Source organism: Rattus norvegicus, chromosome 1, assembly GCF_036323735.1.
Source record: "Rattus norvegicus strain BN/NHsdMcwi chromosome 1, GRCr8, whole genome shotgun sequence".
NCBI classification, from domain to species: Eukaryota; Metazoa; Chordata; class Mammalia; order Rodentia; family Muridae; genus Rattus; species Rattus norvegicus.
The window spans coordinates 3,171,363-3,194,679 of NC_086019.1; the positions used below are offsets into that span (position 1 = coordinate 3,171,363).

Genomic DNA, 23,317 nt, shown 5'->3' on the forward strand with positions numbered 1-23,317 from the left:
AAGATCTGTACAATAAGAACTTCAAGACACTGAAGAAAGAAATTGAAGAAGACCTCAGAAGATGGAAAGATCTCCCATGCTCATGGATTGGCAGGATTAATATAGTAAAAATGGCCATTTTACCAAAAGCGATCTACAGATTCAATGCAATCCCCATCAAAATACCAATCCAATTCTTCAAAGAGTTAGACAGAACAATTTGCAAATTCATCTGGAATAACAAAAAACCCAGGATAGCTAAAACTATACTCAACAATGAAAGGACTTTAGGGGGAATCACTATCCCTGAACTCAAGCAGTATTACAGAGCAATAGTGATAAAAACTGCATGGTATTGGTACAGAGACAGACAGATAGACCAATGGAACAGAATTGAAGACCCAGAAATGAACCCACACACCTATGGGCACTTGATTTTTGACAAAGGAGCCAAAACCATCCAATGGAAAAAAGATAGCATTTTCAGCAAATGGTGCTGGTTCAACTGGAGGTCAACATGTAGAAGAATGCAGATCGATCCATTCTTATCACCCTGTACAAAGCTTAAGTCCAAGTGGATCAAGGACCTCCACATCAAACCAGATACACTCAAACTAATAGAAGAAAAACTAGGGAAGCATCTGGAACACATGGGCACTGGAAAAAATTTCCTGAACAAAACACCAATGGCTTATGCTCTAAGATCAAGAATCGACAAATGGGATCTCATAAAACTGCAAAGCTTCTGTAAGGCAAAGGACACTGTGGTTAGGACAAAACAGCAACCAACAGATTGGGAAAAGATCTTTACCAGTCCTACAACAGATAGAGGCCTTATATCCAAAATATACAAAGAACTCAAGAAGTTAGACCGCAGGGAGACAAATAACCCTATTCAAAAATGGGGTTCAGAGCTAAACAAACAATTCACAGCTGAGGAATGCCGAATGGCTGAGAAACACCTAAAGAAATGTTCAACATCTTTAGTCATAAGGGAAATGCAAATCAAAACAACCCTGAGATTTCACCTCACACCAGTGAGAATGGCTAAGATCAAAAAGTCAGGTGACAGCAAATGGCGAGGATGCAGAGAAAGAGGAACACTCCTCCATTGTTGGTGGGATTGCAGACTGGTACAACCATTCTGGAAATCAGTCTGGAAGTTCCTCAGAAAATTGGACATTGAACTGCCTGAGGATCCAGCAATACCTCTCTTGGGCATGTACGCAAAAGATGTCCCAACATATAAAAAAGACACATGCTCCACTATGTTCATAGCAGCCTTATTTATAATAGCCAGAAGCTGGAAAGAACCCAGATGCCCTTCAACAGAGGAATGGATACAGAAAATCTGGTACATCTACACAATGGAATATTACTCAGCTATCAAAAACAATGACTTTATGAAATTCGTAGGCAAATGGTTGGAACTGGAAAATATCATCCTGAGTGAGGTAACCCAATCACAGAAAAACACACATGGTATGCACTCATTGATAAGTGGCTATTAGCCCCAATGCTTGAATTACCCTAGATGCCTAGAACACATGAAACTCAAGACAGAAGATCAAAATGTGAATGCTTCACTCCTTCTTTAAAAGGGGAACAAGAATACCCTTGGCAGGGAATAGAGAGGCAAAGATTAAAACAGACACAGAAGGAACACCCATTCAGAGCCTGCCCCACATGTGGCCCATACATATACAGCCATCCAATTAGACAAGATGGATGAAGCAAAGAAATGCAGGCCGATAGGAGCCGGATGTAGATCCTTCCTGAGAGACACAGCCTGAATACAGCAAATACAGAGGCGAATGCCAGCAGCAAACCACTGAACTGAGAACGGGACCCCCGTTGAAGGAATCAGAGAAAGAACTGGAAGAGCTTGAAGGGGCTCGAGACCCCATATGTACAACAATGCCAAGCAACCAGAGCTTCCAGGGACTAAGCCACTACCTAAAGACTATACATGGACTGACCCTGGGCTCTGACCTCATAGGTAGCAATGAATATACTAGTAAGAGCACCAGTGGAAGGGGAAGCCCTTGGTCCTTCCAAGACTGAACCCCCAGTGAACTAGACTGTTGGGGGGAGGGCAGCAATGGGGGGAGGATGGGGAGGGGAACATCCATAAAGAAGGGGAGGGGGAGGGATTAGGGGGATGTTTGCATGGAAACTGGGAAAGGGAATAACACTCGAAATGTATATAAGAAATACTCAAGTTAATAAAAAAGAAAAAAAAAGAATAATAGATTAAAAAAAAAAGTTGGGACCTGGGAGTGGGGTAATGCTGTGACAAGCCTGACCAAGCCGCTCGTGGGCAGAATGTGGAATTTTGAACCTTGAATTAGCAAAGAAGTTGATCATTTTAGCAGAGTGTAATGGGCCATAGGAGCAAGACCATGGACAACTGTAATGCCTTGAGAAATGTAGATATTAACAACCTAGTATTGGTTTCAGAGGAAAAGTGTCCTAGAAAATGACCTTGTAATATTGTTTTGAAGAATGTGTTTGCTTTGCGGCTCTGCCCTCCAATCCTGCACCACCATCACAACCCCCTGGAACAATTGCCTAAGGCAAAATGAAAGAGTTTAGGATTAATGGCTTTGGCAGAAGATATTTCAACACATCCTGTCTTGTGGTTGTTAGAGGTTACTCTTATGCGGAATGAAAAGTAGAAAGCTGGGAAAGGAAAAATATGAAAGGTATAGTTTGAGGAGAAAAGGAGCACCAGAAAGTGTAATGAAGAAAATCCATTATAGATGAACAGGTATCTAAAAGCTGCCTTCCCAAGACTCCTCTGTCAACTATGTAAAGCCAGACCAGTGAGGCTAAAGAGATGGCACAGAGGATGGGGCACTGGTTGCTCTTGACAAAGATCTAGATTTATTCCCTGAAACCAAGTGGTTGTTCACAACTGCCTGTAACTCTATTTTAAGGGGGGGGGGGTCCTGTGCCCTGTTGTAGTTTCCAAGGGCAAGAAGCAAACGCATGGTACACATGCATAATGAAGTTAAGATATTATGCACATAAAATCAAAATATACCTAAAAGAATTTAAAAGTGAGCCACCTCAAAGAAAGACCCAGATTGACTTCCTAGGAGGGTCAATCAGGTCACAACAAGTAGAGACCTCTCATCGCCCCAGGAAGTGCAGTGATTATTTCTCTCTGGCTTCATTATTGCCCCGTCACTCAGGAACAATGCCTCAGTGCTACTGTGAATGTGTACAGTGGTAGTTTAAAGAAAACTCCCAGAGCTTAAGAAGTAGGAAGACCAAAGTATAATTGTTTCAATCCTACATAGAACAGGGAACAAAACAATAACAGGAGGCAGAGGGAGGGAGGGGTCTGGGAGAGAGAGCAGAGAGGGAGGGAAAAGGGGGAACAGGAGCAGGCAATGGAAGGGACAGGAGAGAAGTACAGAGGGTCAGGAAATTGAGTAGGCACACGGAGCAGTGGAGGATTCTGAACTGGGGGAAGCCACTAGAAAGTTCCAGACTCCAGGGAAGCAAGAGGCCCCAGGACCAAATGGTGATGACTTTAGCCGAAATATCCAACAGAGGGGAGATACAACCTGTAGTGACCACCACCAGTAGAGAAGCATGGCCCCCAGTTGATGGGCGGTGCCACCCACACATCTTAAAATGTTTAACCAAGAAATGTTCCCAGCATAGCCAGCCTGGTGATTGGTTTTAGGCTCCCTGCAGACCCCAATGGTGCTGAGGGCATTACCAGATGTTGCCTTCTGTCTGATGTGCTATTTATCCATGTAGCTTATCCCACACCCTCCACACCATAACTTTTTCCTGACTTCTTCAATCCAGTGAAGGCTGGGTGGAGTGGAGCCAGGGAGAGCCCAAGGCCCCTAGTCCTTGAAGGAGAGAAAGAGAAGCCCTGTAGCTTCCCTCCCCATAACCCAGTTGCGAGCTTCCTGACTTAAACCACGTCCATATTCTGTAACCCAACCCCACTCCATGCAGACCCCGAGAACTCACCGTCTACCTGCATGGTGCCAAGAGAGCTCAGCAGAACCAAAAGGCTCAGAGTGAGAGAATGATTGCACTTGCTGGTTGCTCCCTTTGCCATGGACTTCCTGAGACTCTGCTGCCTATGGTGTGACAGGAGCTGCAGAGAGAATGAGAAAATCTGCTGTATTACCCCAACACCCCTGCCTTCACCCCCCAACCCCTCTACAACCCCAGCACACAGAGGACACGGCTCAGAATAAATCCAGGCTGTGAATTCAGGACTTTTCCTGGTCCAGTCATGCAAGTTCCTAGTCCTTATCTAAGGAAATTCCTCCAGGGCCTTTTGGCTCTGATCATCTCTCCTGGGTGCCTGGAGGCCTTGACACTTTTTTAGGGCTCCCACACCCCCCTCATCTCCCAATCCATTCATCTCACTCACCAGCATCTATACCCTCAGAGTCTCTTGGGAAAAGAGTAAGGAAACAGAGAATGAAGTTGGTGCCTTCACCTTGATCTGATGCAGCCTGCCACCAGAGTCAGAGACATTTATACCAGGCCAGTCCCTACCCAGTGAGGTGGCACGCCCATGCACACATGCAGTGTCACTCTGGGCGGTCAACATGAGATCATCAAAGTAGGTGGCCCTAAATATTGGCTGTACTGGTTTCCTGTGCTTCTCCTCTAGCTTGAGACCTTCCCTCAGTCTCCCTCAGGCTTCCGGTCTCCTCTCCCTCACTTCCTCTTTTCCTCTCCATCTCAGACTCCTTCTTTGCCCCTCCAGGTCCCTTTAGCATCATCCCCTGGCTCAGGTACAAGCTCTTTCCTGTCCCACTGCTTGTCACTGTCGCCCCTCCACTGATGCTCCATGGTTATCGCCCCCCTTCACAGCCTCATTTCCTTCCTTCTACTTTCTCTGTACTGAAGACAATTACTATCGTGTGGGGAAAGATGGTGAGCTTTCCCCTCTCTGTGACACTAGAACTTAAGGGCTTCTGGGAAGTTCTGCAATCAAAAACTGTTTTCTAATTAAAAGCATCTTCTGGGGGGTGAACAGATACCCAGAGGTTAAGAGAACCTGCTGCTCTTTTCGGGTACCCAGACTGGGTTCCCAGCACTCACACAACAGCTCCCCTCCTCAGGTTTTCTTCTCTTTTGTTTGGTTTCTCTGTATAGACCTGACTGTTCTGGAACATTCTCTGTAGATCAAGGTTGCCTCAAAATCACAGATTTCCTGCCTGTGCCTCTCGAGTGCTGGGATTAAAAGCTTGTGCCACAATGCCTGGCTGATCAAAACCTTCTATAACTGTGGCTGCAGGGAATTAGATTCACGTTTCTCTTCATCATGGTTACTGCACAACCATAATGTGGTCACACACTGGTAAAACACTCATGTAAATGAGTCAAAAATGAATTAACCCTTTTCTTTCTGTTGTAGAACAGCCTTCTGCATAAGAAATGTCCAAATCCCTGACAGAGTACATATGAATCTATTTTTTAGTGTGCTTTTGGATGAACTACATGTTCCTTAAGGGGCTTTTGTGTGTGTGTGTGTGTGTGTGTGTGTGTGTGTGTGTGTGTGTGTGTTCACAGGACAGAGATTAACCTTGTGTGTGGATTTACAGGCTCCACATGTCTTCCCAGAGACCACCAGCTCTGCCCGGCTCTGAATCCTAAATGTGCTTGACCTCATTCTGAAACCATTTCCCAAGAGGTTTCTTTTTCCAGAGGAGTTCCTCGTTGCAGACTTTGAAACCATTTGCACAGACATTTTTCCACAGGTCTCACATCAGGCCCATGCATTTCTTTACCAGTGTTACATGAGGCAGCTGGGGACAAATCTGTGAATCTCCTTGTGTGTGTGTGTGTGTGTGTGTGTGTGTGTGTGTGTGTTTTCAGGTATATTGTATATCTGGGAAGGTGCTGGTATGTGTATAGGGGGTTGTCAGTGAGTGAATGTATATACAGGAAAGAGATTAAGTTTAGGTGAAGAGTCACTGGTACCTCCAACCTGTGGGTTACTGAGATAAAGAACTTGAGATGCTCAGTGCTTGTCTGTGTGAGATAAGCCACAGCTAATGACACTCACTGTTGAGTCTGACAGACCCTCTGTGCACTGAGTCTCCCACACACTGGCTTAGGAGCTTCAGTGGAGGGAACTCAGAACAGCTGTCTCTCCTGGGTGCTGAGGCTGATCTCCCTGGCTGAGGTGTGCAGGTCTCTCCTATGAAATACTCTGATGAATCACAGCCACTCAGCTTCTCTGTCCTTTGAGCTTGCTAGACTGCTCACAGCTGTTTTCTAGTAATTGTTTAAGTTGGGTGGAATAAATTTTATAGTTGTGATTCACCTCAATGAGGATCTGTGTTTAAGGGTCACAGAATTAGACAAGTTGAGAACCACTACTCCTCAGAGCCTTAAGAAGCAGAACTTGATTTTAGTTCTGAGATTTGAATGTATGAAGCTCCCATGTGTCTGAAGCACCGAGGTTACTCTGGAACACCCTACGTGACTTCTGACTGATATCAGAGATGACTGAAATTGATACTTTCTAAACATAGCCCCACCTTACTTTCTGCCCTTTTCATTGGTTGCAGACAGTAATGTTAGTGTTAAGTTCTCATGTGGTTTTTGCTGAGGAACACCCTCCTAGGAAAGAGAAGACATCTTAAAGCATTAGTAAAGCTTTTACCTGCTGCTTCTTTGAGACCTGAACTAGGATCTCAGTGTATTACAGACAAGAAAGGGGCTGGAAATCAGCTAGCCTGGGTCCTCTGCAGATTGTCCCTTTGGGCTTGCTGTAAGCATTGATCTGTCTGTGAGACAAAGTGCTCTGCCTTCATGTAAATGTCATTTGATGTTTTTACCTGCTTAACTCTGACTGCAGCACTCTCTTCAGAGGGTGGGGAGGGTTCTCGCCCTCAGGAAATGAGCAAACTTCCTGGGTCTAAGAAAGGAGACCCTCCAAGCTGCTGAGGAGACTCTGGCCAAACCAGCTACAGAGAAAACTCCAAACCTGTCCCTGAGGTTTCTGCTGTGCTGTTTCTAGAGTCATGTGTTGAGGTGGGCTCTGCAGTGGCACAGCTGTTTTGAAGTCACCCCAGCTCCTGTAAGTAACCCCTCACCCCACTCTTATTAGCAAGCCCAAAAACTCTAAGTGGATCTTGAAATTGGACATTTGTGTAATCGTTACTTTGGAATGTCATAAGTTCTACTTCTGGGGTGTGTGTGTGTGTGTGTGTGTGTGTGTGTGTGTGTGTGTGTGTGTTAGTTTTTCTCTCAGAGAAAGTAGAAGTGTATGAGAGGCGTTGTCTGCATGGCTGTTGATATCTGGTGTGTGGATGCTGGCTTTTTAAAAGATGCTTCGTGTGCTGGCGAGATGGCTTAGTGGTTAAGAGCACTCACTGCTCTTCCAGAAGTCCTGAGTTCAAATCCCAGCAACCACATGGTGGCTCCCAACCATCTGTAATGAGTTCTGATGCCCTCTTCTGGTGTGTCTGAAGACAGCTACAATGTAATGTATAATAAATAAATAAATCTTAAAAAATAAAAGATGCTTCATAAATGTAGAGAAGAATAGGTCAAAGTCATAGTGTTCAAGATGAAGTATAATTTCCCCTGATGTGGAATAGCCAGGAGGTACCAACAATTGGTCGTTGGCTGTGCTGAGAAAGCATGGCGGTCTGTAAAGTGGAGTGACCTGCAAGTCACATACAACTCAGTCATCCTTCACTTCTGATCCATCAGTCACCTCCTCAAAGGTCAAGACTTTCTCTCCAGGCTTGGGTGTCAGTCTTGTTGACACACAACTTGCTGTTGTTATCCATTGTGTATCCTGGGTCTGCTCAGTACCACAAATGTTCAGCTCCTTCACACAAAGACATTCACCATCGCATGCCTACATGTGCTCTCCCATTTCTCTCTCTTGCCAACTGTCTCTTCCTACTGTAATCTATCGCATACTTCCCACTGGTCTTGAAGATGCCCAGTTGGATGTTAGCCAGCTTCTTTCTGAACTCTTACCACAAGTGTTCCAGCCATTGGGTCAAATGTGCACACTTAAGTGGCATTTACCATCTTTCCGAGTTTACCCAAAGGTGCGTGTGGCCTTATGTTCATTATCAACCTATAAGGGCATTGCGTCTGAGCACTGAGCACTGAGCACTGTCCTTCACACCAAGGATGGCCAGGGGTGCTATGAGCCTGACAATGACAATGTAACTAAGAGCATGTGCATCTGTGAGAGAAACATGCGGGCAAGTTCCAATGTGGGAGCAGACCATGTTTCTGCCACCCAAGAATCTATCTGACATGCAAAAGGACAGGAAGACAAGTCTCTATTCAAGATGTCCGCCAGCTCTGCATCCTCAATTCTGTGTCATCTCTGACTGTCTTAAGTTTGTAGGATGCCATAGATTCTACCCGCATTAGCAGGATGATGTACCATACAAGGACGTTTAGGCACCTTTACCAAGTGTTGAAATATAAAAATCTATCAAGAAGCACCAGGTGAGATTTAAAGCCAGCCTGGATTACAGAATGTGATCCTTCCACTGAGTCAGTCATTCAGTCATAGCAACTGAAAAGAATTTAAAGGCAGCATTTATAGTAGTGTGTGTGGGGTGTGTGTGTGTGTGTATGTGTGTGTGTGTGTGTGTGTATGTGAGTTTGTGAGTGTGTTTGTGTGTGTGAGTTTGTGTGTGTGTTTGTGTGTGTGTGTGAGTTTGTGAGTGTTTGTGTGTGTTTGTGTGTGTGTTTGTGAGTGTGTTTGTGTGTGTGTGTGAGTTTGTGAGTGTGTTTGTGTGTCTGTGTGAGTTTGTGAGTGTGTTTGTGTGTGTGTGAGTTTGTGAGTGTTTGTGTGTGTGTGAGTTTGTGAGTGTGCTTGTGTGTGTGTGTGTGTGTGTGTGTGTGTGTGTGTGTGTGTGAATGTGTGTGTGTAGACCCTCTGGAAGATGGAAAGGGAAGTTAGGGGCTGAGTCATCAGGGAGAGCAGGAGAGGTTGTGGATCTGCAGGGTGGGAAGGGTTAGACACCTGTACAGTAGTCTAGGATCCAAACCTACCATAATGACCCACTTTGCCCTAGATCCTGCATATTCTACAGGGATGATTTTTTTATTCTGTATGTTTACCTCTGAGTGGCCAGGGAGGGGAAATGGCAGGCTATTGTCTATTGCCCAGAGGCATTCTAGACATAGACCTCTGCCCTGGGGGGAAAGGGCTCTAATTGGGACCATTATGACCAAGCAGGAATCAGGTTCATCCTTCTGGTCCCTGTGTTCAGGCTCCCAGAGTCAGATCACCTCTGCTCACTGCCAGGCATTCACGCAGGACAAACAGGAGAACAACTGAGTGGAGTAGCACAGCCTGAGGTAATGTCTGAGTTTGGGGCCTCCTGCCCAGTCCATAGGTCATTTCTTCAGCCTGCACTGACATCTGAGCTGACTTGAGCTACCAAGAGAAAGCAAGACTCAAATAGCTCTGACTCAAAGAGAAACTTTCTGCCCGTTCAGAGTATGGCTTGTCCCACAACAGACCCCACCTCCACACACACCAACTTCCGCCTTGACACTCCCCACTTCTGCCCCAAACAAAGTCCTTGGCATCCCTATCAGGAGTTTCAGTTTGTCTTTCTAACTCTAACCAAGGCCACTGCTCTCCACCTGTCTCTGGTACCCATTCAGTGAGACCCTGGTCTTCTTTCTGCCGTGGTCATTTCTCTGCACTCACACTCAGGCCTGGAGCAGGACAAATGTATAAAGACACCTGAAATGCTTAGAAGAGGATGGCTGCTGCACAAGTCCTGTGCCCATGCAGAGAGGAGATAAGGGAGGTTGTGTGAATTCATTCCCTGCATCCGGTCTTCCAGTTTCAGATGAAACACAGCTTGAATGCAGTGAAATGATAACCTAATGTTTGTTGCCTCTGAGTTTTTCTGGTGCCCTTGCTTCTCCAGCTTCATTAAACCCTAGAGAAAGTAAAGTTTTGGTTCTTTGTTTTGGGCATGTCCCCAAACACCACGTAAGCACAGTAGTCTCCTGTGTCCTTTGAGTTTGCTGCTAGAGTTGTCCTGATTGTTTTTGAGTAATTGCTTGTGTGCCCTTCAGTCTTCAGGTCCAGCTGTTAGTTGCAACTCTGATATGAGAGATTGGTCTTCCCTCTTTGGATACAATTTTGTGCTGTGTAATATATGTTCACATGATAAAATTTCCCAAAGGGGTTAATTTAAACAGAGTATATGAAAACAGCAGACCACCTGAATTTTGTTCTGCTTTCAATTCATAATACATTAACGAATGTCACAAAATTGTTACTATAAATTGGACCTTATACAACCTTCACCCAACAGAAACCTCATACATACATTGTCCCTGGATGACTTAAGTTCATGTTAAATGCAGGTGCCCCCCAAGGCCAGGCAATCCTCTGCACCTGCAGTTACCCCCTGTGGTGTTGGGAGCCACCTGTGGGCACTGGCAACTCATTGAATCCTGGTCCTCTGCAAGAGCAGTCAGTGCCCTTAAGTGCTGAGCCATCTCTCCAGCCCCTAAGTTACCAGGTGAAATGAATTAACTGGTAACAGCATTTGTTAACTACATTAAGAAATTATTAATCAGGATGGCTCTTCTAACTGTGTAGAGGACTAAGTTTATGTCATACGTCTTTTGGGTGTTTGATTAGAATGTTTGTAGACTTTGGGTGTGATTAATTTTGCTGTCTGATTTTTCGTTTCACTTGACTTGTTGTTGTGATCCTTTTTGTTAAACTTCAAGTTTTCATTTTTTCTGCACATTTCTCAAATACAGGACTACATAGTACTACATAGTACTACATAGTACTAACTATATACTCTCCTTACTAATACACACATACACACATTTGATAATACTTTCTGGCTACTTTCATAGTTGTGTACCCTTGAAAATACATTGAAGTACTCCCTAGAGTATCAGAATGTTTCTTTGTATGGAAATCAGGCTCTGGAATTATGATTATGATATTTGAAGAGGTGATCAAAAACCAGGGTGAGAGACTTTTCCTTTTAAGAGAGAGAAAAACAGCACACACGTATCTTAAAACAACAAAGCTGTGAGTTAGGCTGCTATAAACGGAGACATGCCAAGGATTGTTCGCTACCCCAGGAGAGAGGCAAAGGCAAGCCAGTATTTCCCGAAGCCTTAAAGGACCATGTTCCTGCTGACTCCTGGATTTCAGGTCCCTGCCTCCAGAACAGTGAGAGAATTCATTTCTGCTGTTTTAAGGCTGCTTTTAGTCAGTTGTTAAATAAGGCACAGGGAGCTGAGACATTACCTAAGAAATCCAAATACAGGACAGCAGCTGCATGAAGAAATTCAGTAAGGACAGGCAGAATGGGATGTAGCAGAAACACCTCTAAGTGGTTTATTCCAGAGGGACAAACTCAAAAAAAAAAAAAAAAACAACAACAATAAAAAAACAACCCCCAACTACTTTGGCCATTCATTCAATGCCAAGTCAGAGGCTGAGGCAGGGGAATGATGTTACTCATATTCTGCTCATTTTATTTTTGAGACAATCTCCTTCTGCTCTGGGGCTTACTAATCAGGGTTGGCTGGCTGCCTAGTGACCCCAGGGACTCGACTGTCTCACCAGCACTAGGATTCCAGGTACAATCCCCCATCGTGGACATTAGTTATGTGGGATTTCTGCATAATATTCAGGTCTTCATATTGGTGCGTCTAACAGAATAGTGACTGAATCACTCTCCCATATTAAACTTCAGGACTACATATTGCTTATTGTGTATCCTTATTCTTTAAGCCAGGGTATTTAGTGAGAAACTCGTGCTAAGTAATGGAAAGGGGGAAATATACAAGAACGCAGCTACATATAGTGTGAGGTACACAGATATCCTCAGAATTGGAGTGTAAGTATTGGTTGCTGGAAAAAATATTGATATGCCATGCTGTAGAGAGGTCTGCTCAGGATTACATTTTTGTAGTATCATCAAGCTTATTCAAATCTCAGCAGGAATCTCAGAAGAATCCATTCCTAGATGAGCAGTTACAGGCAAGCAATGGTTGCAGAGAAATGTCCAATCAGTCTTTTCAGGGGTGTCATCACCCGAAAGATTATCTAGGTCCAAGCAGTCATGCTTAAATGGTTAAACTTGGGAGCAGAAATGTACATATGACGTGTGTAGATATCCATTATGCATTATCCAACTAAAGTGAAGCAAAGGAAATCTTGGATTTGAGAGGAAAGAGCAGGAGGATAAGGAAGTACATGGGCAGAAGAGATAAGGAGAAACTGATGTAAATGCGGTACTTATACATAATGTCACAAAACATGAGTTAAAATCATGCATAAGCTTCTATTCAACCTTTGGGTGGGAGATAATGCCAATGGCAGATCATCTTCTCCTGAGGAAGAGATTCACATGGACTAGGGAAAGTTGGTTTAATCCACACCAGCTATTATTTCCATAGTACAAACATTCAATAAAGAAAAGGCAAATCCAAATCTGTGATTCTAAGAATATGTCCACTGTAACCAAGCACTGGGATTACTGGGTGTATATTAATCAGCTGGTGTTGCCTTATGTCATATGAGCACATGCTCCGTGATTGTTTCGATGTCCCCCTGTAAGACCTGAGTAGTTGATTCTGTGGGTTTTCTTGTGTCCTTCACATCCCTGGACCATGCACTCATTCCTCACTCTCTTCCACAGGATCCCCCAAGGCCTGCCTAATATTTGGCTGTGAGTCTCTGCATCTCTTGCCATCAATTGTTGGCTGAGGCCTCTCTGCTGATGGTAATGCAAGGCTCTTGTCTGCAAGTACAGCAGATTATCATCAGAAGTCTCAGGGGTGGATGCCCTATCAGGGTATGGGTCTCAAGCTGGTCCAGGCATGGGCTGGCCACTCCCTCAATTTCTGCTCCATTTTCTCCCCAGCCTATCTCGAAGGAAAAATAAATTATAGGTCAAAGGCTTTGTGTCTGGGATGGTGTCCCAATACCTCCATTAGAAGTCTTGCCTGGCTACAGGAGATGTTCTAGAACTTTCAGTTGTGCTGTCAAGTCACTTGTAGGAGATCTCTCCAGTTTCTTCATGACAGCACTTAGTGCTGTGACTTTTCCTCTTAGCCTTGGGAGAGCCACAACCCTGATCCACCCCTTCAGGCTCTCCTTTCCTCCCAGGTTACTGCCTACTGGCATCCTTAATAAAGGCCTATAGCCTGTAGTACCTGTCAGTGGGAGTCTTGCAGGGGATGGGGGGAAGGAGGCTCTGTCAGAATTGGTGGCAGACAGGCATGCCTACAGCTCCCATTTCCCAGGGTCCCCTACACTAATTTATTTTATCCTTAAATAGGGAGCTCAGAGATGTTAAGGTACATATGAGGGGTCACCCAGCAAAGCCTTGATTCTGATCTAGGCAGCCTGGCTCTGCTGTTCTCCTCTCTCTCCCAGACACCATGCCAGCTGCCCAAGTATGCTACCATAGCCACACTGGCTAGGAAATTGAGACCAGAGGCATGGATCCATTTTTAAAAACTCGTGCAACACCAAGGCTATAGAGTATGTGTCGTATCCTGAAGTCCAGGGTACTTCTGATTGGCAGGATGGAGTTACACCCAAGGACAGAAGAATAGGGGACTGGTGGGAAACCACTGGACCTTGGCAATTCACAAGCATTCCGGATGTTCACACCCATGAAGGACACTTTAGCACAGATCATTGATGTTAGTTGGTAATATTCTTAGTGTAAACAGGGCTGTGACCCTACCTTCATCAATATATTGGCTTCTGCAGACATCAGCTGTGACCTAGGGTGCAGTGTATCTGAACTCAACACCCACCTTAGTCTCTTGGTGTGGTGGAAAAGCACCTAGGAGGAGGACCAGAGGGAGCTGGAAGATTGTGACGGATGTTGTCGTTTCCATACTGTCCTGGGTCTATCTTGTGTTTCAGCCACAAGTACCATGTCCAATCCTGGTGAAGTCTGACCTGTTCCACACAGGACCAAAGTATGCTCTCGTCTCTTCGGTCCCGTGGACAGTGAGCAGTTGTGCTGTAATTGTTGTGCCCTCATTCGGGCTGTCTCCAGGAGAGCCAAGAATGGTGGAACTTTGATGTCGTCACTTTCTTTGACTCCCAAAAGTCTGGGTATGTTGCACGTTCATTTATATTGAATTCTAGAAACTTAAATTTCCTCATTTTTGCCTTGACCCAATGTTCATTCAGCAGAGAGTTGGTCAGTGTTCATGAGTTGGTAGGCCTTCTGTTGTTACTGTTGTTGAAAACCAGCTTTAATCAGTGGTGGTCTGATAGGACAGAGGGCGTTACTTCATTTTCCTTGTATCTGTTGAGACTTGCTTTCTGACTTAATATGTAGACTTTTGCAGAAGGTTCTGTGAGGTGGTGAGAAGAAGGTGTTTTTGTTTGGGTTTGGATGAACTGTTCTGTAGATATCTGTTAGGTCCAGTTGTTTCATAACATCTGTTAGCTCCATTATTTCTCTCTATACTTTAGAACTGTCCATTGGTGAGAATGGAGTGTTGAAGTCTCCCACTATTCACATGCGAGGTTCATTATGTGGTTTAAGCTGTATAGTCATGTTTCTTTTACAGATGTGCATTTCTTCACATAGGACCATGTTAAAAATCAAAATGCCAACTTGGTGGATTTTTGCTGTGGTGAATATGAAGTGTCCTTCCTCATCTCTGTTGATTCATTTTGGTGGAAAGTCTATTTTGTTTAATACCAGCTGGCTTCTTAGATCCATTTTCTGAGAATATCTATTTCCAACACTTTACTCTGAGGTAAAGTCTCTCTTTAATGTTGAGGTATACAGCAGAAGACTATTTTCACATCAATTCTGTTAGCCTGCGTCATTTTATTGGGAAGTTTAGTCCACTGATATTTAGAGACAGTAAACACCAATGATTGCTAATTCCTGTTATTTTGTTGGGTGTGAGTGTGTGAGTGTGTATGTGAGTGTGTGTGTTTCTCCTATCTTTTGATTTCCTGTAGTGAGATTATTTATTTCATGCATTTTCATGGGTGTAGTTTACCTCATGTTGTTGGAGGATTTTTTGTAATATCTCATAACTTTGGTTTCTGGATCAATACTTTGAAAGTTCACTTAGTCATGGGATAGCTTGTATTTTCGATATGTGGTGAAGGAAAGTTTTGGTGGGTGTAGTACTCTGTGATGGTATCTATGGCCTTGTAGAATTTGTAAGATATCTGTCCCTTCTAAAACAGGACAGAAGTGTAAATAGAAAAAGACAAAGAGTAAGGGGATGCCTGCTCAATGCCACAATGTTCCATAGAGTAATGGTAATACAAGGTGCATGGAGCCCTCACACATCCTTCCTCTACCCACTGTCCTACTGCATAATGCCACATGTTGCTTAGAGTTTGCAGCAGTGAAATGTCATACCTAGTGTTTGTGGCATTTGAGTCACCCCAGGGCACTCTCATTAAAAACTGGCTTGGAAACTTTCTGCCTGGAACTCAGAAAAAAGCTAATTGTGAACCCCTCCCATGTTATATCAAGTTCTGGTGTGTGCTTTGAATATTATCTGTTTGTTTTCTCTCCAGTGAAACAACTATTACACACTACCATCCCTGTGTCCTGTGAGTCTCACAGTAGAGTTCTCATAAGTGTTTTCAGGAAATTGCTCGTGTGCCATTTGGTCTTCAGGTGCAGCTGTGACCCCTGATTATGAATTGATACGTTTGTCTTCCTCTTTTGCCTTCAATATTGTGCTATACATGTTTACATGATAAAGTCCCCCAAAGAGAGTTCATTTAAGTTGATTGTATGAAAACAAGAGACTATGTAAGTTTGTTTCTGCTTTCAATTCATGAGACATTTAACAAATGCCACAAATTGGTCATTATAAATGTGATGTTATGCAACCTTGACCTAATACAAGTCTTACAAACAAACAGTGTTACCAGGTGATTAACTTGTGTCTTAAAGGCAGGTGCCCATCAAGTAGAGCGAATCCTCTGTGCTGTCATTACATGTGGTTGTGAGCCACCTGCTGGGGCTGGGAATGAATTGAATCCTGGACCTCAGCAAGAGAATCCAGGTTCTTGAGCTATAGATGAGCAGACACCGCAGACTCTTAGCACTAATGGCTTGGTTGGGTCTTTGTTTCCCTTTGAAAATTGGCAAGTGAAGCATCGATCGTCTGCATTGCTCTCAATATTTTTCCCTTCCATCCTATTATAGAGCAGTCTACACTCGGTGACATGTCTAGACCATATTATATATATAACAAGTCCTTCCCACAATACATCATGAAGTGTTGGCAGAAATACTCGATAATCCTGTACCAATTTCTGTCCTAGCTAGAGTTACTACTGCTGTGTGACCATGAGGAAATCCTATTTGTGATGAAAATATTTATTTGGCTTAGAGTTGTACATCTTAGTCTATCAGTGAAGGAGCTCAGGACACCGTCCTTAGCAGAAACTGAATCAGAAGCTGTGGAGGGAACTGCTTAATGCTTGCTCCCTATGGCTTGCTCAGTCTGCCTACTTGTCCAACATAGGATTACCAGCCCAAGGGTTGCCCCACACTCACAATGGGCCCTTCCATATGAATCATTAAAGTAATAAATGTCATGTAGAATTGCCTACAGTCCAGTCTCATGGGGGGCCCCTTATACTATGATAACTCCATGATGTGTGAAGTTTACGTATAAATAGCCAGCATACACTCACTTGCAGTCAGTTTCAGGTTGCAAGAGTTCAGACTATGTCTTTGATGTTGATCTAGGAAAACTATCTGTGCAGTTTCTCTGCCATGAAGCTAAGTTCCAGCCCCATGGTTCAGAAGAGTTCTTCTCTTAGGAAGTCCAGAAAGGAGGCATGGCTTGTGAGTAACTGTGGAGATCCTGGGTCTGACAACCTAATGGGCACATTCAGACTCAGTGTTTTCTTAGGTAGGACTAACTCTGTCCCTTAGCCACAGTACCTTCCAATGCACTCTATGAAGTATTCTCAAAAACTGGCTGTTCAGTACTTCCAAAAGAAAATACTTATTTCATTTGTAACTATTTTTCCTTAGGACCCATTCTCAAATGGAGAGCACTACCTTAGTGATGGCATATCAGCTCTATTCTCAATCACACCTCTCTGTGATGATTCAGACAAGCATTCTGTGATCACTATAGCTAAGCCTTCATGGCTATGTGACAGGATGCTCATGTGTGAGAGAGCTTCCCTGTGAACTTCAGCAGATCCTCTCACTAAACCCTTCTCAAACTCTGGCTCTTTCGCCATCAGTCTCCCTCTCCTTGACACTGCTTTCCACTTTCCCACCCTCTGACCTCCCTTTGTTTTTCTCCACTGTCTCAGCCTGCAGGGTTCTCTCATGCACTTCATTTAACTAGGTGTGAACCTTGCTGCAGAACATTCAACCAGTACATTAGGGAGAAACCAGAAGCTGTCCCCTCTCCCTCAAAACATTTCCTTAAGCTACAGAAGCTTTTGTTTCTAACCTAAGGCTCCCTAAGAGGCTTTACTGTTCATTCCTGTCTTCTCTGGGTACCTATCCAGGTGCTGCATGAGCTCTGTATCTGAGGCACCTTTGTGTCTAGTAAGTGTGCACTTTGATGAAAACTGATTCTGGTACATGTTCTTTGCGACTCCTATTACAGTGCTGGGCATTGCTTCTGTTGGAATTTCTGCTTGGATGGGATGGTGTCTTTAGACTCAGGAGCTCATGAACTACACAGCTCTGAGAGGAGAAGGTACCCAATGGAAAGGTATCCTGAGACAGGGGAGCCAAGGGATCACACAGCTCTGAGGTGGGACAGTGTCCTAACAGAAGGACATCCTGAGACACTGGAGTTCAGGAACCACAGAGCTGCAAGATGAATCCTCCTCAGCTGAGGCACTGCAGCTCCCAGGGGAGGATATCCCCCAATAGCTGCGGAGCGCACATGAAGTGGAAACTTAACGGTTCTATGGAAAGTCAATTGTGTTAGATGCTGTTTTGCTGGGGCAAACACTTGAAGGAGTGGAGTGTCCTGAAGAGAACTCAGGGGAAACATCAAGACAGACTCATAAAGAAACATTTCTCTAGGGCAGACAAAGGAGAGTAGATGGTCTGCTATAGCAAACACATGACAGGACACATGGTAAAAGAGTCTTTACTAACAACACACATGTATTAGTCATCCTTACAACATCCATAGTTGAGCTCCATTTGTTGTCACTCTGTCGACTCGGGCTGATTAGATCACATACTGAGACAAGACCTGTGCTAAAGCACGACACATACAGGACATGTGACAGAGCAAAGGGACAAACCTTGGCTTGCTGGTACACCTAGCTGTACAATGTTTGTGTCTCGAATCTTCACTGATCTTCCATTCCCCAACAGAGTTACAGCCAAAAACATCTCCTGGCGTCCCTCCGGGTGCCTCCTCCTGATTGAGCGAAGGCTGAGGCCTGGCTGTCTCTGCTAAGTAGTGCCACTGCTGCTAATTCCTGTTTGCTCTCCTGGCTCTATAGAACTAGACTGCTGGTGCATCTTTAAAGTGTTTGCGAGTGCATCAGGCTGCTGCTGCTAACCTGTGAACAGAACTGATGATTTCCAGGCAGCACAGACAGGAGTTGCTCCAAAGAACCTTTTAAACAGGTCAACTTCCCCCCATGTCCCCCATATCATTTCTTTCCCACTACCTCCAGTAGGTCATGGGGTGGAAGAGAGGTTAAAACGTTTAGGAACCAGCATTAAAAATAAAGGTTGGAAACATTAAAGTTCCACACAAAGCCTCAGCCTGCTCCTTCTCCTCAATTCTTCCCTTCTTGTCTTCATTGGTTCTTGCCATCCTCTGACAATAGAGTCACAGGCAGCAAATTTCATAAAAGAGATTTATTAGGAAGATCCAGGGCACTGAGGAACAAATTCAGGAGTGGCTGCCACTTCTCCTAGGAGCGAGTGGGCCCCCTGGTTGGACCAAGGGAAGGGCTTATATATAGTTGCCTGAGGACTGAGCTTTCTTCATCTTCTTCTTCTTTTTTTTTTTCATTTTTTGCCCCATCTTTATTAACTTGAGTATTTCTTATTTACATTTCGATTGTTATCTCCCTTCCCAGTTTCCAGGCCAACATCCCCCTAACCCCTCCCCCTCCACTTCTATATAGGTGTTCCCCTCCCCATCCTCCCCACAACAATCACATTCACTGAGGGTTCAGTCTTGGCAGGACAAAGGGCTTCCCCTTCCACTGGTGCTCTTACTAGGCTATTCAATGCTACCTATGAGGTCAGAGTTCAGGGTCAGTCCATGTATAGTCTTTGGGTAGTGGCTTAGTCCCTGGAAGCTGTGGTTGGTTGGCATTGTTGTTCATATGGGGTCTCCAGCCCCTTCAAGCTCTTCCAGTCCTTTCTAAGATTCCTTTAACGTGGGTCCCATCCTAAGTTCTGTGGCATTGGCCTATGTATTTGCTGTAGACTGGCTGTGTCTCTCAGGAGAGATCTACATCCGGCTCCTGTCGGTCTGCACTTCTTTGCTTCATCCATCTTGTCTAATTGAGTGGCTGTATATGTATGGGCCACATGTGAGGTAGGCTGTGAATGGGTGTTCCTTCTACCTCTGTTCTAAACTTTGCCTCCCTATTCCCTGCCAAGGGTATTCTTGTTCCCCTTTTAAAGAAGGAGTGAAGCATTCACATTTTGGTCACCCTTCTTGAGTTTCATGTGTTCTGTGCATCTAGGGAAATTTGAGCATTTGGGCTAATATACACTTATCAATGAGTACATACCATGTGTGCTTTCTGTGATTGGGTTACCTCGCTTAGGATGATATTTTCCAGTTCCATGTATTTGCCTATGAATTTCGTAAAGTCATTGTTTTTGAAAGCTCAGTAATACTCCATTGTGCAGATGTACCACATTTTCTGTATCCATTCCTCTGTTGAAGGGAATCTGGGTTCTTTCCAGCTTCTGGCTATTATAAATAAGGCTGCTTTGAACATAGTGGAGCAAGTGTCTTCTTTATATGTTGGGGCATCTTTTGGGTATATGCCCAAGAGTGGTATAGCTGGGTCCTCAGGTAGTTCAATAGGACTGAGCTTTCTAGGTTGGAGGTGTGCAGGGTGAAGATTGGAGGGATTTCAAGTCCTGATCTTGGGAGAGTTCAGGGATTATGCAGGAATTTGTGTGATTCTGTGGGAGGTTCAGGGATTTGTGTGTTTTTCTATTCAGGAATTGTCCTTTGTTCAAATTTTTCACCTAAAGTGAGCTTAACCTGGGTACTGTCCTGTTGAGGGACTAGAGATAAATTCTGTGACCCTTATAAAGGCTGGAGCACCCTTATGACAATTAGGGAGGTCTGGGCAGAGGGCTCTGGCTGCTGGAGCTCCTCAGAAGCGGGTCTGGGCAGTTTCTGGCCTTACATGTTTCCAAAGAATTGAAGTATTACAAAGTTTACAACATACATTAAGCTTACAAACACAGTCCAACCCATTCGAGAGGCAAAATAGCCAACAACTTCCATGTCTTAAATAAAGAAGCCTTCTTTCAAAGGGTAAGAGACACTTTATTCTGGAGACAAATATGAAAGACCATGACCATCATGTGGTTCCCAAAGTGACCACAGATTTAGGTTACCCATATTTTCTTTTTTTTTTTCTTTTTTCTTTTTTTTTCGGAGCTGGGGACTGAACCCAGGGCCATGTGCTTGCTAGGCAAGCGCTGTACCACTGAGCTAAATCCACAAACCCTGTTTACCTATATTTTTATGTGATATTTCTCTGTTTATGAACTTTCTGTAGTGAAGAGACAAGGAAAGTCTTAAATCAACAATCTCTCAAATGAATCTGTATAGATATCAGGAAGTCCTGTGATATCAATTTTGCCGAATCTCGATTCTGGCCCAGATCATGTCTGATAAAATTCTTAGCTTTTGGGTTGTTGGAATTAGAGGGTCTCTTCATGTATTTTAAGGACATATCTAAGAGTCACAAAAAAGTTAGGTCACCAAAGGACATAGACAGTAATTGGTTCGTAAGGGGACTGAAGATGGCCCAAGAAAATATGTCTCAGGACCTGGCACCTCAGTGTCTCACATCACTGCTCACTTAGCTTTTGTGGGTTCATGTCTGTCTAGGAACTCCTGTTCACACATGCAAGGCTTTTCCATCACTTCTTGGCCAGGCCCAGCTGTGTGTCTGTGTCTCTGATTTTTTTATGGCTCTTCTACCCCTACAGGTAGGTGATGTGTGGTGTCTTTACATGATAATGTCCCTCAAAGGGTATAACTTAAAGTGGCTGATAAGGAAGCAATGGAATACACACGCTTAGTTCTAATTTCTTTTAATGCATATGATACAAACAAATTTAACACACTAGATTATTTTCAGTTTCTGAAGAAACAAGGAAACATCAGCATTACACAAGCAACACCTTCAGATTCTGAACCATGGTGCATATTAACCAATAACAATGGAATACTTGATAGTACTGTGCATTTAAGACCAGGTTGAAAAAGACAAAACATGGGGAGGTTTGCTGTGTTCAGGGTTTATATCTCTAGGAAGAGAAGACTAAATTACAACTTAACAAAGAAAGGAAGCAGATCCCCATGCCCCAAAAAGAGCAATCCTAGTGAGAGTACAAATTTCTGATGATTAGAATATGCTTATTGTTATGAAAGATTTGGAAGATAAGTTCATAATAAAGGGTTTCTAAAGGACTGTAAAAAAGCAGGTCTGGGGTTTGCTGCAGTTTATTCAAAACTGTATGATTAAAAAAATCTTTAATTACATTTATAGTGTGCAAAATTATTGCTTGTAATTTTTTCTCAGTTTCTCAGGCATTCAAATTCACAATAGAATCTTGTCACAGTCAACACTGATTTAGAATCTGATTTTGTCCCTAATTATTCTTCAGAGCCATCTTTCAAAGTTGTGACACAAAGTGATGTCCCAATTCAGGCCTGAAGAGCATACAATCCAGGTTCCAAAATATATTTGCAAAACTGCCTCAAAATAACGTTTAGAGGTTTCTGTATTTAATTATGCCCCATTCATAGGTGTCTTGAGCTGTGAGCTGGTTGCTCCTGAAAGCTATGAAACAGAGTAAAACCACTACCTGTTCTTCAAGTCTGGTGTAACTGACTTTCTGAGTTTGCAATGGCCACAGCTAGAGGCCTAAAGCAATGAGGATCAAGGGCTGGGTGGACAGCAGTGATTTTCACCTTCACCACCAGGTTGTCTATGGCCCAGCATAGAGGACAGGGGGGAATAGCTCTAAAAGGATATGAGAGCTACAGAGAGGATGTGGAGATCCCAGAGTTCAATTTTGGGGTCATTTCACAGAATAATACCATTGTCCAGAATAGGATCTGTGGATGAGAAATAAGGACAAAGTTTCCCTGAAACTCTCCTGTATCCCTGAAAGTAACCACTATAAAAATACATCTGTGAACTGTACAACGAAGCTGGTGCTATCTACATGGTTTTAAAGACTTGACCAAAACTATAGCTACAAATAATATAAATTCTCAGACCTGGTTCTCTGATGTGGTTTGAGATGCACTTGTGCTCACTGCTTCCAACCAATTTTGATAAGAGTAGAGGTGACACACTTTTACCTTTAGGATTACATTAACTACCAGCCTTTGCCTCGTGGGTGGTATTTGCCTGCCATGTGTCTGTGCTAACAGGAAGGTGTCGTGTCACCCAACATCTGCTCTGCACTCAGAAGGGAGCCAACTTCTCCTGGTAAAATGAAATCACCCAAGGCAAGCCCCTGTTTTGTACAGCGATCAATAATTTAGAGTTAGAGCTGCCGTGACCTCCATGACACCACCATCCAAGAATAAGAAAGCAAAAGGAACAGAGCAAGAGAAAGTGCTTAAAGCAATGGCCTAGGGCACCCTGATGCCCTGCGGGGTGAGGCTCTGACAGCCATCAGTGTCCTGGGTTTCCAACAGTTTGGTCTGAAGTCAACAGCACAGATTTCAGAGAGGCCAACAGACTTACGTATGTTTGGGACTTTGAGGAAAAAGCCACAGACAATGTTCAAGTGTCACCTGACACAGCTGATGATGAAGACTGCGGATCAGACTACAGCAGGGAGCATCTGTGACAAAAAGGGGTGAGGCTTACAGTGAGTTCCTGGGCATCAGCTGCAGCACCCACTCTAATTCCCTGTCCCAGACACTCGCCCACATCACAGACCACAGACTCAGTTACCCAATCCTTTTCTCGGTTTTTTTCTAGATATTTTTTCCCACCACAAGCTCAGGTAAGATGGGATGTTTCTGTAGCTGGAAGTTGAATACAGTAAAAAATTGTGAATAGACAGGAAATATAAAAAAAATCAGGAAACATGAAAATATCAGAATATATAAAAGGCCAGCA

The 23,317-nt window shown here is 43.9% G+C and overlaps 1 long non-coding RNA gene across 2 annotated transcripts in view; it reads left to right on the top strand.

The window, feature by feature from the left end:
• The first annotated feature begins 4,099 nt into the window (after positions 1-4,099).
• The window catches only part of LOC134482572 (uncharacterized), a 52,593-nt gene continuing 33,375 nt past the window's right edge, over positions 4,100-23,317 (top strand). Inside the window, exon 1 of one of the 2 annotated variants that reach the window (XR_010058811.1) lies at positions 4,100-7,054. This is a non-coding gene — a long non-coding RNA (uncharacterized LOC134482572). The other variant, XR_010058812.1, reaches the window with a different exon arrangement.